Below are 13,878 nucleotides of genomic sequence, written 5' to 3'. Positions count from 1 at the left end.
TCTTGGTTTCATCATTTCTGTGTCTGTGTGAGAAATGGGAAATAAATGCTTTATCTTAGTAGCGACAAAGGAAAGCTGAGAAGGATGAAGCAGCACACAGATTGAACTGCCTCATTTTCTGAGGAAAAATTGTTTGATAAAAGATCATTCAAGCACTACATCCTTTAGTGGGGAAAAAGAAGACAGAAGCTGATACAGCTCATAAGGTAATACAAAAAGAAATCAAAGTGAACAGTACTCCATTTAAGCAAGAGATATTGTGAAAAAAAAGGATAACTTAGAAACTTAGTGGAGAAAATACTGTTATTGGCACACTAATATACCAGAGCACTGGTATTCTGTAGATTGATATTATACAGTGACATTATACTGCTTAGAAATGACAGCATTGGTCATCTCTATGAAGAAGAGCTGTTATGAATGAGAGAACACAGAACAATCAAACTACACCAATATAACCAGCTGTAACAAAATGTACCATTGAGTAACCACAAGAGCAAATCACCAGTTATAGGAATAATGTAACCTGATAGCAATAACAATTAAATGCTAAAGGAAATTTAGACAGATAATGGAGATGAAGGAGAAGAAAGATGTTAATAAATGCAGAAACATCTTATACCCAGTCTAGCTTAACTGTGCATGAAGATGCAAGAAAAAAACACCACTGTGAATGGCTGATTATGGAGAATCTACCTCTGGAGCATCAGTCATGAACAGAGAAATGCACTGAACAGGCCACAGATGAGGTCATGAGAGTAGTAACTAGATCTGCGCTAGTGTGCAGAAATCAGACACCAGAGATAGCCACCACCAATGGGCCATGTCCTCAGGGCAGCCCTTTGGGGATGTCCTCTTCTTTTCTCACTGTTGGCTCCTGGGAGCTCCTAAGTACTAGTTTACTCTAGGACTTGTTTGCTGAACAGCATTACGAGAACTTGGTGAAAACACTCTGCTAGCAGTTATCATCATAAATTTATTGGCTTGTTATGACCCTCTCCTCTCGTTCCTCCATACCTTGTTTTACATTCACTAAAACTCAACTCCAAACTGGGCTGTTTTCATTAGATAGAGTCCCATGTCACCTGTTCCAGGTCCAGACCTGTGAAAAGGTATCAATGTCAAAACATGGGTATTTGTTCTGAATTCTCTCCAGAGAGATGAAATTACTTCATCAGGTTCAGTTCAGGTGTGGTAGAAATCCTAATTTCTCCAGTGAGCCATCAGCTGCTTTATTTCTCAGCTACTAAACACAATGCAACCACCTTATCTGCCTCTCAGACCCCCAGGAAACAGTCACCTTGAGGTATTACACTGAAATCTTGCAGAAAGTTTCACCTTACACTCCCACAATAACATCTGTTCACATACACAGATGCAAGTGAGCTTTTTGTCAGGGGAAAGGGGTGACTTTCATCCATACATGTGACAGTACTCGCAGAGTTGGTGCATCTGTCTGTCCTATGCTTGTGTTGTATTCAGTGGTTATCTTACCAGCACAGGTGGTATATGTACTGCAAGGTTTACACATTATTAGATATTATTACTTTGTGTTGACCCACATAGTCACAAGAATCCCGCTGCTGGGAGTATGTGAGGCTCACAGATATTCCAGGAAGACTTCAAGGGCTGGTAGTGTTGAAAATGGGTGAACAAGTCCTGTGATAGAGGAACAAGAGGGACAAGTACCATCAAGCTAAGCATCCATTTGAGTTCAAGTGCACCATGCAAGCACATTAGGGAAGAGGACAGCCAAAGTGCAGCACCGGAGGCAAGCAAGGCTTACTAGCAGCAGAACAGAGTAAAAAAACAGCTGATGTTTCACCCCAAGAGCATTGGCAGGGCTCCTCATGGAAGGATACACAGGTCAGCCCAAGGTGCATGAGCAACGCTGTGTGTGGGCGAAGGCTGGAGCAGTGCCTATTGCCTTCTGTGTCTCAGGACACGCTATCGCTGGATTTTGTTTTCAGAAGCATGAGATTCACACACAAGCTAACCGGAATAAATGAGCAATGTTTCTTTCCCCTTCTACTTCTTCTCTCCCCAACCCCTAGCCCTGAATTAAGAAAAATAACCTATCCAGAGAATTAAAAAATAAAATAAAATAGAATGTGGCCAGGAGACGTGCCAAGTTTCTTGAAGATCTTTTTATAGCAGTAGCATCTGGCTCTTGGGGAGTCTCCGTAGGGAGTTCTGTTGGTGACTTTACATCTGCTGTGGTTAAGCAGCTAATGGACTGGCTGTCTGGGCTGCTCCCTGCTCCACTGATTTCTTAGTACCATGCTTTGATTATTTGAGGAGCTTGAGCCTCTTGACTCCTTGCCAGAATTACATCGTACATTCCAGCAGCAACTTGCATTGCAACACCCAGTCGTGCAGAAGGGGTTTCAGTTGGAGTAAGGATATTGGCTGGCATTTCATTACTCTTTCCTTGAACTCACACGAGCCTGGATCAGAGTGTGGTATGAAGCGTGGGGGTTTTTGATCAGGAAGCCAAAGAGAAAGCAAACCTTGTAATACTTTTTCAGTGATGCTAACAAGCAAATAAACAAATTAATGCATCAGAAATTTCATTTGGGGACTCAGTCAAAAACACTTTGCCCCCTAGCGATGTGATGCAGCTCAATTTTTTTGTCATACTCAACACTCTCTAAATTATTTTTAACATAGCTATTTACGACTTTGTAGTGAAAAATCAAAATGCCCCATCTGTATAATTCTAAAATGTAACAGTTTTACATTTTCAACATTTTTTTGTGTGTGTGTGTGTGACCCAGATTTTCACTTTGGCCAAACATTGTGAAAACTACACCTGATTCTAAGCATGAATTTCCTGCATAATGTCATTGCCCAATGACAGTGCCACTTTGTTCTGGCCATGTATCTGGGGTTCAATTTTCACAGTTGATCTGTTTGATTTTTCATAGATTTGTTCTTCGTTGCCACTACAAAACACTTTTCTCTCCCCTAAGAATAAAATGACCCCAAACAACTGCTTCGGGAATAGGCTTGTTGAACTTGGCTTAACTAGAGGTGTGCTTTGTCATCTGCAATGCTCTAGATCACTGCCCCTGGCTCTAGCTGTTGCTTAGATATATGCATATCTTCTGAATTTTCTGATTCGAGCTATTATAGACGAGTCTCATTTCATTCAATTTGTAAGCCTGGTTAATTTGCTCAAAGAGAGAAATTATTTCCTCATAGACCTTTCATAGCACTGCATTCACACTTCACCCCCTTCTCACTCAAGTTAGGATAATAGGTTTCTTTGTCTGATTGTCGTAGCAGCATTTCTGTAAGAGTAATGATGCGCAAATATCTGCTGTTTTAAACTTACAGGTAGATTTAATATCCAACATCATACTACTAATCTTATATGTATGTATATGTATGCATAGGCATGTAACTACATAGCACAGTGTAGACCACATGACCTTTAAATTCACCAAATGCGTTGTGATACAACATAGTTCTCTTCCACTTTCATTTAACATGGAAAATTCTTTGGATTCCCTGAAGTTTGTTACGTAGCCTGTGTTCATCTATCCTTCTTCTCACACTTATCCAGCAATGTCGCTGAAATATGTCAAAAGCCCGGCAGAACAGTAAAATGAATGTTTTCATTTGTAAACCCAAAAGTGCCAGTCTTCTGTACTAGCTGTTCTGTGAATTCCTTCACTTTCCTGTAATAAAAGTGTCATGGGAGAGTTATGATGTATGCCAAACAAAAATGACAGGAGAAATGAAGAAAGAGAAGTACAGATGCGTGTAGGTAGATCTATATTGAACTGAGGTAAAGATGTGTCATTTGGGGCAGCGCTAGCATTTGAAGCTGGATTTCTGCTCCCACCAGATGGAACCCACGGGTGTACAGGATCATGTGTAAAAAACAACAGTCTCTCAAGATGTGGTTTGACATTTCTGGAAAGAAGTTTCTTGTTTGATGATACTAGGCTTTTAGGAGCCTAGTAACAGATAAAAAATAACATAAAAGAATACAATAATCGTGCAACACAAAGTACTCCAATGTAAACTCCTTGTGTGTCTTCATATCTGCTCAAAACTGCTGAAAAAGTTCACAGAATCATAGAGTTGGAGGGGGCCCATAAGGATCATGGAGTCCAACCTGTCTCCACACAGAACCACCCAAAGATCAGACCACATGACTGAGAGTGTCGTCCAAATGCTTCTTGAAGTCCACTAAGCTCAGCGCCGTGACCTTTTGTTAGCCTCCATTCCAGAAGGCACCTCTTGTTCATGGGGCATCTCTCTTCGTATTTGACCTGTCTTTCAAACCTTCAGTCTGCATAAGGATTCACTTGTGCACAGACTAAATTCAGTATTAATAGAGATAGATCAGACATAGTGGAAGCACCAGGCAGGAGAAAAAAGAATACATTCTCATTATAGATTAATGGAAAAAGGTAAACTTTAGGACCAAAAGGAGCCAGTTTTAAGTCTGTGGTGCAGTCTGGAGGCTTCTGTCCTGATCTATAGACATGTCATGAATCTGTCCCTGGTCCCATCAACGAGCAAAAAATCATAGATGTGATACAAGAGATGTATCAACTTATCTATGCTCAGCAACTTGAAAGCTTAGGGAGTGATGTTAATCATTTTGACTTTGAGGAGCTAATTATCTGATGATGCTTAGTCATACATTCTTCCTACTGAACTGCCAGTATTTCAGCACATAACCCAGCAATGAACCTTTTTAGAAAGAAGAAAAAAGAAACAAAACCACCTTTATCAAGTCAACTCAGCCAGAGAAAACGTTCTCCAGAAGGCACTGAGCTCATGAGCTGTTCTTCTCCACTGCTATTTGTAAATGTTGAGTGTTGGTAAACAATGGGAACAAGGATATTTGGGATGGGCCACTGAATTTCAAGAATCCATAAAAAATCAGAGTTAAGTTCATGAAAAACCTATCTCTGAGAATCAAGCATTTCTTGAATGGAAATGCTCGTGGTGCAGAAAGCAGTATGGTTATCTTTTGAACTTCCTCAGTCCATCTCATGTGTCTGTGCTGTTAGTGGAGTTCTGACATGCTATTGCTGGTTTTAATTGCAGTGTTTTGAGTCCACAGACATCTCCCCAAGAAAGATGCTATAAATAGCCTGGGATCCTAAATCCCCCAAAAGAATTTACAGCACAGGTGTGTGGACTTTCCTCCTGTAGATGCCCACAACTGACGTGATGGTTTTCATTCTGGTTACCTCAATTTGAAAGGACAGGTCCTTGAGAACATGGCATGCGTTCACCACTCTTCTGTTTCTTCCAAAACAGAAAACAAAATTGGGCTTCTGTCATTGTCCAGAATATTATTCCTTTGCTGAACCGAAAGCCTGAAGGTTCTTGGGATCCTAATGAGTTACCTTTGTCCAGCACTGTAGTGTTATGAGTGAAAATGGAAGGAAAGAGAGGACTTCCAAGCAGCACATTTAGAAACCAAAATCCAGGTTTAGTCTGGACAGGTAATTTGCTGCCTCCAGAACACAGCTATCCAAAGCAACCTTCTGCCTAGATCCCGACCTTAAACTCATTTTATAAAACGTCTCCCAGATCCCAGATATATAACATCTCCAGTATTCCCACAAGCAAAAGCTAAGATGTTCTGCTGACTTTTTGGCCTTGTGAACATGGTACAAGTTTATTTGATATGGAGGGACTGGGCCTAGTGTGGTGTTTCCTGCTGAGGGGAAACTGGGTCTTGGAAGTGTGTCTGCCTATGTTAGTGTGTGCGTGGCCCAAGTTTAAAAGGCAAATTTTACAGCAGTGTTATAACTATTTCCATGGAAGCGGATCTTGGGATAAGTTGAGTAGCCCTGGGATAACACAGTAAGACTGTATTCAACCTGTTGCCTGTGGGAATTTCTGGAGTGAAAGCAGTAGGAATATGAAGTTAACAAAATGTAGGCAAACATCTAGAGAAACAGCATGGCAGCAGGTTGCAGAGATCTGCCTTCCTCCAGTCTTCTTGAAAGATTTATTTATCTTCTCTGGTTTAGCAATCTTCTCCAAAAGACCAGGAAGGGAGGGATCCCTTTTCTTTCTCTAAAAAATGGAGTTTCATGCATTTTAGGAAAAAAAAAAAAAAAAAAGAAGTAGAGAGAGAAGAATAATGAATACATGTGAGAAGCAACTAGTAAACATAAAATATTTCACTGATAATTTCTAGTACCACACGCACAATGGGCAAATCCCAAAATGAACAAAAGCCCTATTAGGAACTACTGACCATCATTAATTTCTATTAATTTTTAAATTCCTAATAATCATGATTCTTGGCAAGGATTGCAGCCATTGACTGGGACCGCAGTGTACTTGGTGCTAGACTGACATAGAGCAAAAAGACAGTTTCTTCACTGCAACATTTACAGCCTAGTTTCTTTCAAAACTATTATTTTCATCTGGATGCATGCTTATGGTATTGATCCAGTGATTCATGGTACTGTCTCACATAAAAGTGAGCAATTGACAAAAATACACCACTTTAAGCAGCAGTAATGTGTGCAGGAACAGCATGAAAAATGACTGAGGAGAATAGCACAAATAGGTGTGACCATTGCTTGGTGCAGCTGTGCCAGCAGGAGCTGTGAGAGTAATCACACAAGCAAGACTGATTTGTATTTTTCTAAATTGGTAAGGCCTGTGCAAAGAGATGAAGCATTCTGCTCAAAGTTCCCTCACTGTAAGCATGCCTTGACTGAGAGATGCAGCATTTCACACTTGAATGAAATCTAGATTAAATATCAAGCTAATGAAGCTTGCTCTTTGGCCATGTGCACAGAGGGGATGATGCATCTGGCATCATGTCTAGATGATCTTAGCTCCCTCTGCTAATGTAAATAGCAGGTGCTTATTCACAGCAGTGTCAATGCAGATGGCGCTGAGCACAGGGGTAGAGCAGAGATGTGTGTAATGATACCACATTGGTTGTCCTCATCCTGAAGGGACAGACTTCTTGAGCTCAGAATCTCTTCCTCCACAGCTAGAAATATAGTGCTTGTGATAAATGAGTTTGGGAGCCAGCGGATGTGTGCTATAGGGCACTGAGACACCACACATGAGACAATTTCCAATTGCTGCTATTTAGGGGGGGGGGGGGGGGGGGGGCATTAATGTGATTCTTTCCATGATCAGAGTTGGAGCATGTTTCAGGGCCAAGGCAAAGATTTAAGAAATATTGCCTGCTTAAACTACCCAGGGTTTTTGTACACAAATATTGAATAGAAAAAGAAAATGGAACAAGAAAAGAAAAAGTAAAAAAGAAAAAAAAGTTAAAAAAAAAGAAAAAGAAAAAGAAAAAGATAAAGAAAAAATAAAAAAGAGAAAGAAGAAAAAGAATAGCAGTAAGATAAGCATTAATACATAATATAAAAATAATACTGAAATGCCAAATTTTGCTCCCAGTTTGCCATAAAAGAAAAGATTTGAAATGTAAATACATGGAAGAAGACAGAAAATCTGTGCCACAGGGGACTGGTTTATATTTCTAGCATTAATTGATAGTGCTGTCTTAAGAAGTTGCAAGGGTAGATTTGGTTCAGGGCATGTTGATCCATGGGTGGCAGAGCACGTGCCCCAGGGCAAGGTGCAATTTCGTGCTGCTCCCAGCCAAGCCTAAAATACAGCAGCCATCTAGGAAGCTAAATAATGTTCTCTCAGGATGAAAATACCACCACAATTTATTTGAACTCATCAGAATAATGTGAGTCGCGTGGTTTTGTAGTGCAGTTTTAACTAAAATCAGACATCTAATGAGCTGCTCCTGTTCATGAGCCCTGTGGGGAAAGGGTGCAGGATAAAAGAGGAAATCCAGATCAGAGAATGCTTTATTCCCATTAATTATATCACATGTAACCAGGATGGCATTGCATCCCTCCCACTGTAGGGAATGGGAAGGGTTTTGCATCAGATGCCCTGTTATTACATGGTAGAACTTTCCAACACTCATTCAGTGAAAACTTCACTAGCTGGCTTCATTTACTGCCTGATATCCTGTGAAGGCTGAATAGGATTACCAATGGGCTGCTTAGGATGTCAGCTGTTAATTACAGCTTGGATGCTAGTATCAAACAGTTTCTCCTTGATAAATATATATTTCCCTTTTCAAGATAACCACTTTTTAGCTGCAACCAATAAGATGAAGTGAGGTAGAAAGTAGAAACACCCATTATAGACACCAATATCCACACGTTCATCTCGTGCTTACCTGGATGTGATGTCAATGACTCACACGAATATAGAATACTAGAATAATAGAGTCATTTGAGTTGGAAGGGACCACAACGTCCATCTGGTCCAACTCCCCTGCAATGAAAAGGGACACCCACAGCTCCAACAGGTGCTCAGAGCCCTGACCAGCCTGACCTTGAGGGTCCTCAAGGATGGGGCACCCATGACAACCTGTGCCAGTGCCTCACTGCCCTTATCATAAAAAAAAGTGACTACATGTAGCTTGGTAGCCAGTTTTGCATATGTCTGGGTGTGGTGCACATCTGTGGGTAAAATATGTTTTGGAAGACAGGGGATGTGACGTATCTCTGTCTGTGTTGTGGTCTGTGCCTCTCTTCACACTAAGACATGCAGGAATGAGAGTTTGTTGATAGCTACTACAAGCATGCTTGCAGGGCACAAATCAACATGTGACCATATGTGTGTGCATACCCCATTAGTCTATCTACCACGTTGGTGAGAGATGATAGAGCCAACATAGATATATGATGCCCAAAGTACCTTCTGAACAAGATGTGCTTTCTGAAAACCAGCATTGCAAAACAGCTTTTTAGGAAGCAATCAGCCCAGCCACAATGCTCAGCAAAGCAAGTGCTCCATGTCAGGCCTCTTTTCCCATTTCATACAGTTGATCTGTGTCAAAGGGTGGTCCTAGAACCTCCCTCCTTCAAAAGAGAAGGCGTTTGGCCAAAAGAAGGCAGCCGGGTCTCAGGGAAGACTGCATATTTAGGGCTGGAAAACTTAAAATAAATAAATAAATAAAATAGACCCATAGAAATAATTTATCTGTAATCTGTAAGGGCTCATCAGTTCCAGAAACTGCTCCGGGGAAAGACTGCTCTGGATGTCTCAGAGGCGGTGGTTAGCTGGGATAAGGAGCCTCAGTTTCTCTTTTCCTCCATTCTTTTCTCTTTTGCTGACTGTTGCAAGGAACAGATTTCCCAGGTGGGAAGGAAGTGAAAACCTCAAATCAGACACAGATACTCCATAAACTAACAAAACCTCAGAAAGACAAGTAGTGTCTAGAGACAGAGCAGCACCGCCAAAGACAAGAGATCTGAAGACATCCAAAAATGTTCCACCACCCCCTTTCAGTGCCACCATAAAACATATGTTGGCTCCATTCTGGCTGAATTTGTTTTTTACAGTGCAAGATGTTCACATTGTCCCCAGCCTGCCTGGACTGGACATTGCATGAACAAAAGGCAGCCCCTCCTTCTCCTCCCCATGGTGAGAGCTCTCTCACAAATCCCTCCAGGAGCAAAAGGAGCAAACAAAAAAGGATCATAGAATCATAGACTCATAGAATGGCTTGGGTGGGTTGGAAGGGACACCAAGGATCATCAAACTCCAAACCCCCTGCCAGAGGCAGGGCCACCAACCTCCACATTTAATACTAGACAAGAAGAGAAAAGAAATGGGAAAGGAAAAAGAAAACTTTCCTTGCCTTGCTTTGCATTGCCTTGCCTCACCTCCCCTTCTTTTCCTTCCATTCCCTCTCCTTTCCTTTTAGAATTGAGCACGTATTGCATAGTTGTCTGGACATTGCATGTTTATTTGGACTGTGATTAAGAATCAAATGCCATAAGAGTCCCTTCCTACCTATGAAGTCTTCTGAAGGCTTCACCTTGCTGATATAAATAAAAGTCCAAATATAAACCATTATTGACTTAAGTTGCAAGTGTAAATTAGTACCACTGAAACTTCTGACTTCTTACTGGTTTTCATATAGGGCCTATGTTGATAAAGGTCTGAGGGAATGTGATGCTGATATTTTGTACTGGAAACCAGTTTATATTCATGTCCTCCCTTGCCACATTCTTTCCAGTTATGCTTCTTTCCTTACCTCGCCTCTCTGAGTTTCAGTAGATGTTGGTTGATTTAAGGGCTTGACAATTTTTCAGTGGTTCCTGATTATCTGCCTCTGGGCAATGAAAGATGCAGACAGGAATTGTAATCAGCACCTTGCAAACAACTGGGTGAACAACAGAGATGTAATGAGAATCACTGAAGGACTGCTCTGCCTGCTAAACTTGCAGCAATGAATCTCCCCCTGTACAAATGTGGCAATTTCTGAGAATAATATCCCTTAATGCTCTGCAGATTTCATTTGTCAGATCTGATACAGGATTGCAAAATACAGAATAAATGTCCTTGCACAGAATCCTGTAGGACAGCAGGACTTAATATCTTCCAGGAAGGATCTGCTGGGAGATTTCCGTGACTAAGTGTCAACATTTCCACCTGAGCAGATAGCTTGAATGTTTTTTTTTATTGTTGCCTGAGAGGTGGTCAATACAGTTAATAAACTGGAGTCTGATTCTTCTCATCCTAAAGTCTGTGCTGAAGGTAGAGCTGATTAATTAATCCCTCCAATCCTTACTTTTCTCTGCTGGCAATAGAGGAGAGAGACTAGCTCAGCTGTGTGTATTGACACTGCAAGCATGAGGGCTCCATTCACTGTCTGCTGCTATTTGAGGGCTTAATATGGGCATGTTTATCCCCCAAAAGCCAGGTGGGTTTGGCCGTTGGCATAGATCTGCGTTGCAGAAAGGCATGGGTAGCAGCCAGAAGTTATTTACAGCTAGCTCATGCTGACCTCTTAGATTGCTTTCTCCCTAATGTTTTCGTGGTTCTGCACACTGGGTCATACCCCTGGTAGGACTTGGGATGATGAAATTCCTTTCTGCTGCCACTGCACCATGTTGTCACAGCTTCTGTCAGCTCTGTGACCCCACAAGCAAGGCAGAGCAGTGTGGTTACGTATAAATCACAGACCTGATTTGCTGAATCTCTCCAAACTGCTGAGACATTTCCACTGCCTTTGGCCACCCAATGCTTACCTACTTGACCTCTGAAAAACCCCTGTGTCTGAGCATGCCAGTACTTTCTCAGTCTTATTTGGCTTGTTTCCAGAAATAACTCTGCTATTTTACTCTGCTTTTTTTTTTAAAACATGAACCGAAGGCTAAAATTGTTTTAGGTACACACTCGTATACATCCACGTTAATACACATATTCAGTACAACCTGTAAAAAGGCCAATTTGTCAATAGGAAGAAAGTCATTCAGAAATGTGAGAGACCGGGAGATGTACAAATCCTCCATTATTTAGCTCTGAATGAAATAACCAGCTCTTTCATGAGTTCAAATGTACAGTGTGTTGCTTTGGTGGAGTTCACCTCCTTTACTCATTGAACTTTTCTGCTTTCTCCAGAAGGAATGGAGAAGGAAAGCATGGAATGGAATGAGGTTGGCAGGCATGAATCTGAATGCGTATTTGAGAGCCCATTCAGTTTAATGTAATTGGCATATAAGTGTATTTTTCTGCAGATCCCCAGACTTTTCAGTTTGCCATAGGATTGCAGGGTAGCATTATCTATAGGCAGTGTCGTAACTTCTTGTGGAGGCTAGAGCATTTATTGCAGCAATGCACTGCCTTCTCCTTGTTCCTTAGTATTTATAGATGGTTGGGATGCTATAAAAAAGGTTTATAGTTAGCAACTTCTGACTGCTAAAAGCAATCTGCCTTCATCTGATTCACTTTATCCTAAGAGATATCCAGATACAGTTCAGATAAATCACCAGAAGGGAGACTGGAGGGTAGGGACTGGTAGTAGAGAAAGGCAAGTGAAGGAAAGCTTTGTCACTGTCTCCAGAGAGCAGAGATCTGTGCCTGCCTCTCCACTCCCCTGTGAGGAGCTGCAGGCCGCTGTGAGGAACTACAGGCTGCCATGATGAGCTGCAGGGCCATGCAGAGCTGCAGGCCACCATGAGGAGCTGTATCTGTCTCATATATCAACAGCCTCCTCAGCTGTTGATACACCCCTTGTCCTTAGACCCTTCCCCATCTCGACAGCCCTCCTATGGACACCCTCTAACAGCTTTATGTCCCTACACTGTGGCATTCAATTTGCACCCAGTGCTTGAGGTGAAGCCAGAGAACACAGCAGAGGGGACAGTCCCTACCCTCACCCAGCAGTGCTGGGCCTGGTGCACCCCAGAGGACAGGGGCCCTTTTAGCTCCAGGGCACACTGCTGGCTCACATCCAATGTGCTGTCAGCTGGAATCATAGAATCACCAAGGTTGGAAAAGACCTCCAAGACCATCCAGTCCAACCGTCCTCCTAAACCCCAGTTCCACTTCTGTGGGTCTGCTCTCCAGCCTCTCATACCTCTGCATGCAGATACAGGGCTGCCCTGTCCCAGGTTGCAGAATCCAGCACTTGCTCTTGTTAAACTTCATGCAGTTGGTGATTGCTCAGCCCTCCCATCTGTCAGGATGTCTTTGCAAGGCCTTTCTACAACCTCCCCCAAGTTTAGTGGAGAAGAGCTGTGCTTTGGATTTCACAGTTGCACCAGTTAGTGAGTGGGGAGGATGAGGGGAAATGTCACACAGCTTTCTTGTGGTTTGTTAATTTGGGTTTTGCAGGAAAAAAATGGAGGGAAAAAAAAAAAAGGAGAAAACCTCACAGTTGTATATTTATCCTGAAACCACTAAATTCAAGCTTGAAAGTGTATTAGGCCATTTCAATGCACACAGGAAGGCTATTGTTGAGCAAAATTATTCTTTGGTTTTACTACTGTAATATAGGGGCATGTGTTGGAGTTTAAAGACTCCCTAAAGAGCAGCTGTTGGCTTGTAGCAATTTAATTGAGAATGAATATATGGCAAGCTGATTATATTTCTAAATCTGACTTTGGCTATCTTCCCCTTTATCTTTGATCTTGTAGGCCTTATCCAAGGGCCACCTCAATCGGGACAAATGTGCCTTAGAGATTGATGAGGTTTGGATCAGGCTTGGATAGCACAGAGGTTATGGCCAAACATGTACTTGGTTTTATACCTCATCCTTGCAGTGGATGGGAACAAACCTAAAATAAGAACAGAACTTTCCATTCCCCAGGGAGGGAAGCTGGTAGAGGCTTTCCTAAGCACGTATGCATCAACTAGGATATGTGCTACTGCAGCTGTAATGCCATAAAAGTCAGGCACCAAAATTAGAGTAGCACTAGGATCCCAGATACCCTGTACTCAATGGAGGTGTACAGGTTCTATTGAAGTGTGATTTAGAGGAAGGATCCAATTTGTTGTTCTTAACTGTCCTTTCATGGAAAATTTTCTCTGTCAATAATAGAAGGAGCTCAGAAAGATTAAATTCCTAATGTAGATACCTGTGTTAGATTTAGATCCAAATCTAGATACCCTCTCACTCAGTTCGTGCACTGGGTGCCCTACCTCTCCTCACAGCAGAAGAAAAATCTCATGCCAGTTCAGTTTCCTCACTGCAGGTATGTGATGTCCTCTGAGATTCCCTAGGCTAAGTATCTTACCTTCTAGGATACAAATGATGGGGAACAAAGGAAAAAATTCAGGTAACCCAGAGTGCCAGAAATGGCAGTAGCTGCCTCTGCTTTGGCAGTTGATTTTAATCCCAGGTTTACTTAAGCCATAGTAGGATGCAAGACATCCCATTTTTATTAACAGACTGCATATAGACACTAGAATTCAAATGGCCAAAATCTACATGGTAGAGTTAATTCTCCACTCCAGCCCCTGGAACTGTCAAAGTCCCAGGATATTAACTGTTGCCCTAAGAGTGAGAAAAAAATAGACCCTATCTGGATGTCTACTGATGAT

The sequence above is a fragment of the Gallus gallus genome, chromosome 2 (assembly GCF_016699485.2).
Source record: "Gallus gallus isolate bGalGal1 chromosome 2, bGalGal1.mat.broiler.GRCg7b, whole genome shotgun sequence".
Lineage (NCBI taxonomy): Eukaryota > Metazoa > Chordata > Aves > Galliformes > Phasianidae > Gallus > Gallus gallus.
The sequence above is the reverse complement of the archived record's forward strand: the minus strand, read 5'-3'. Positions refer to the sequence as shown.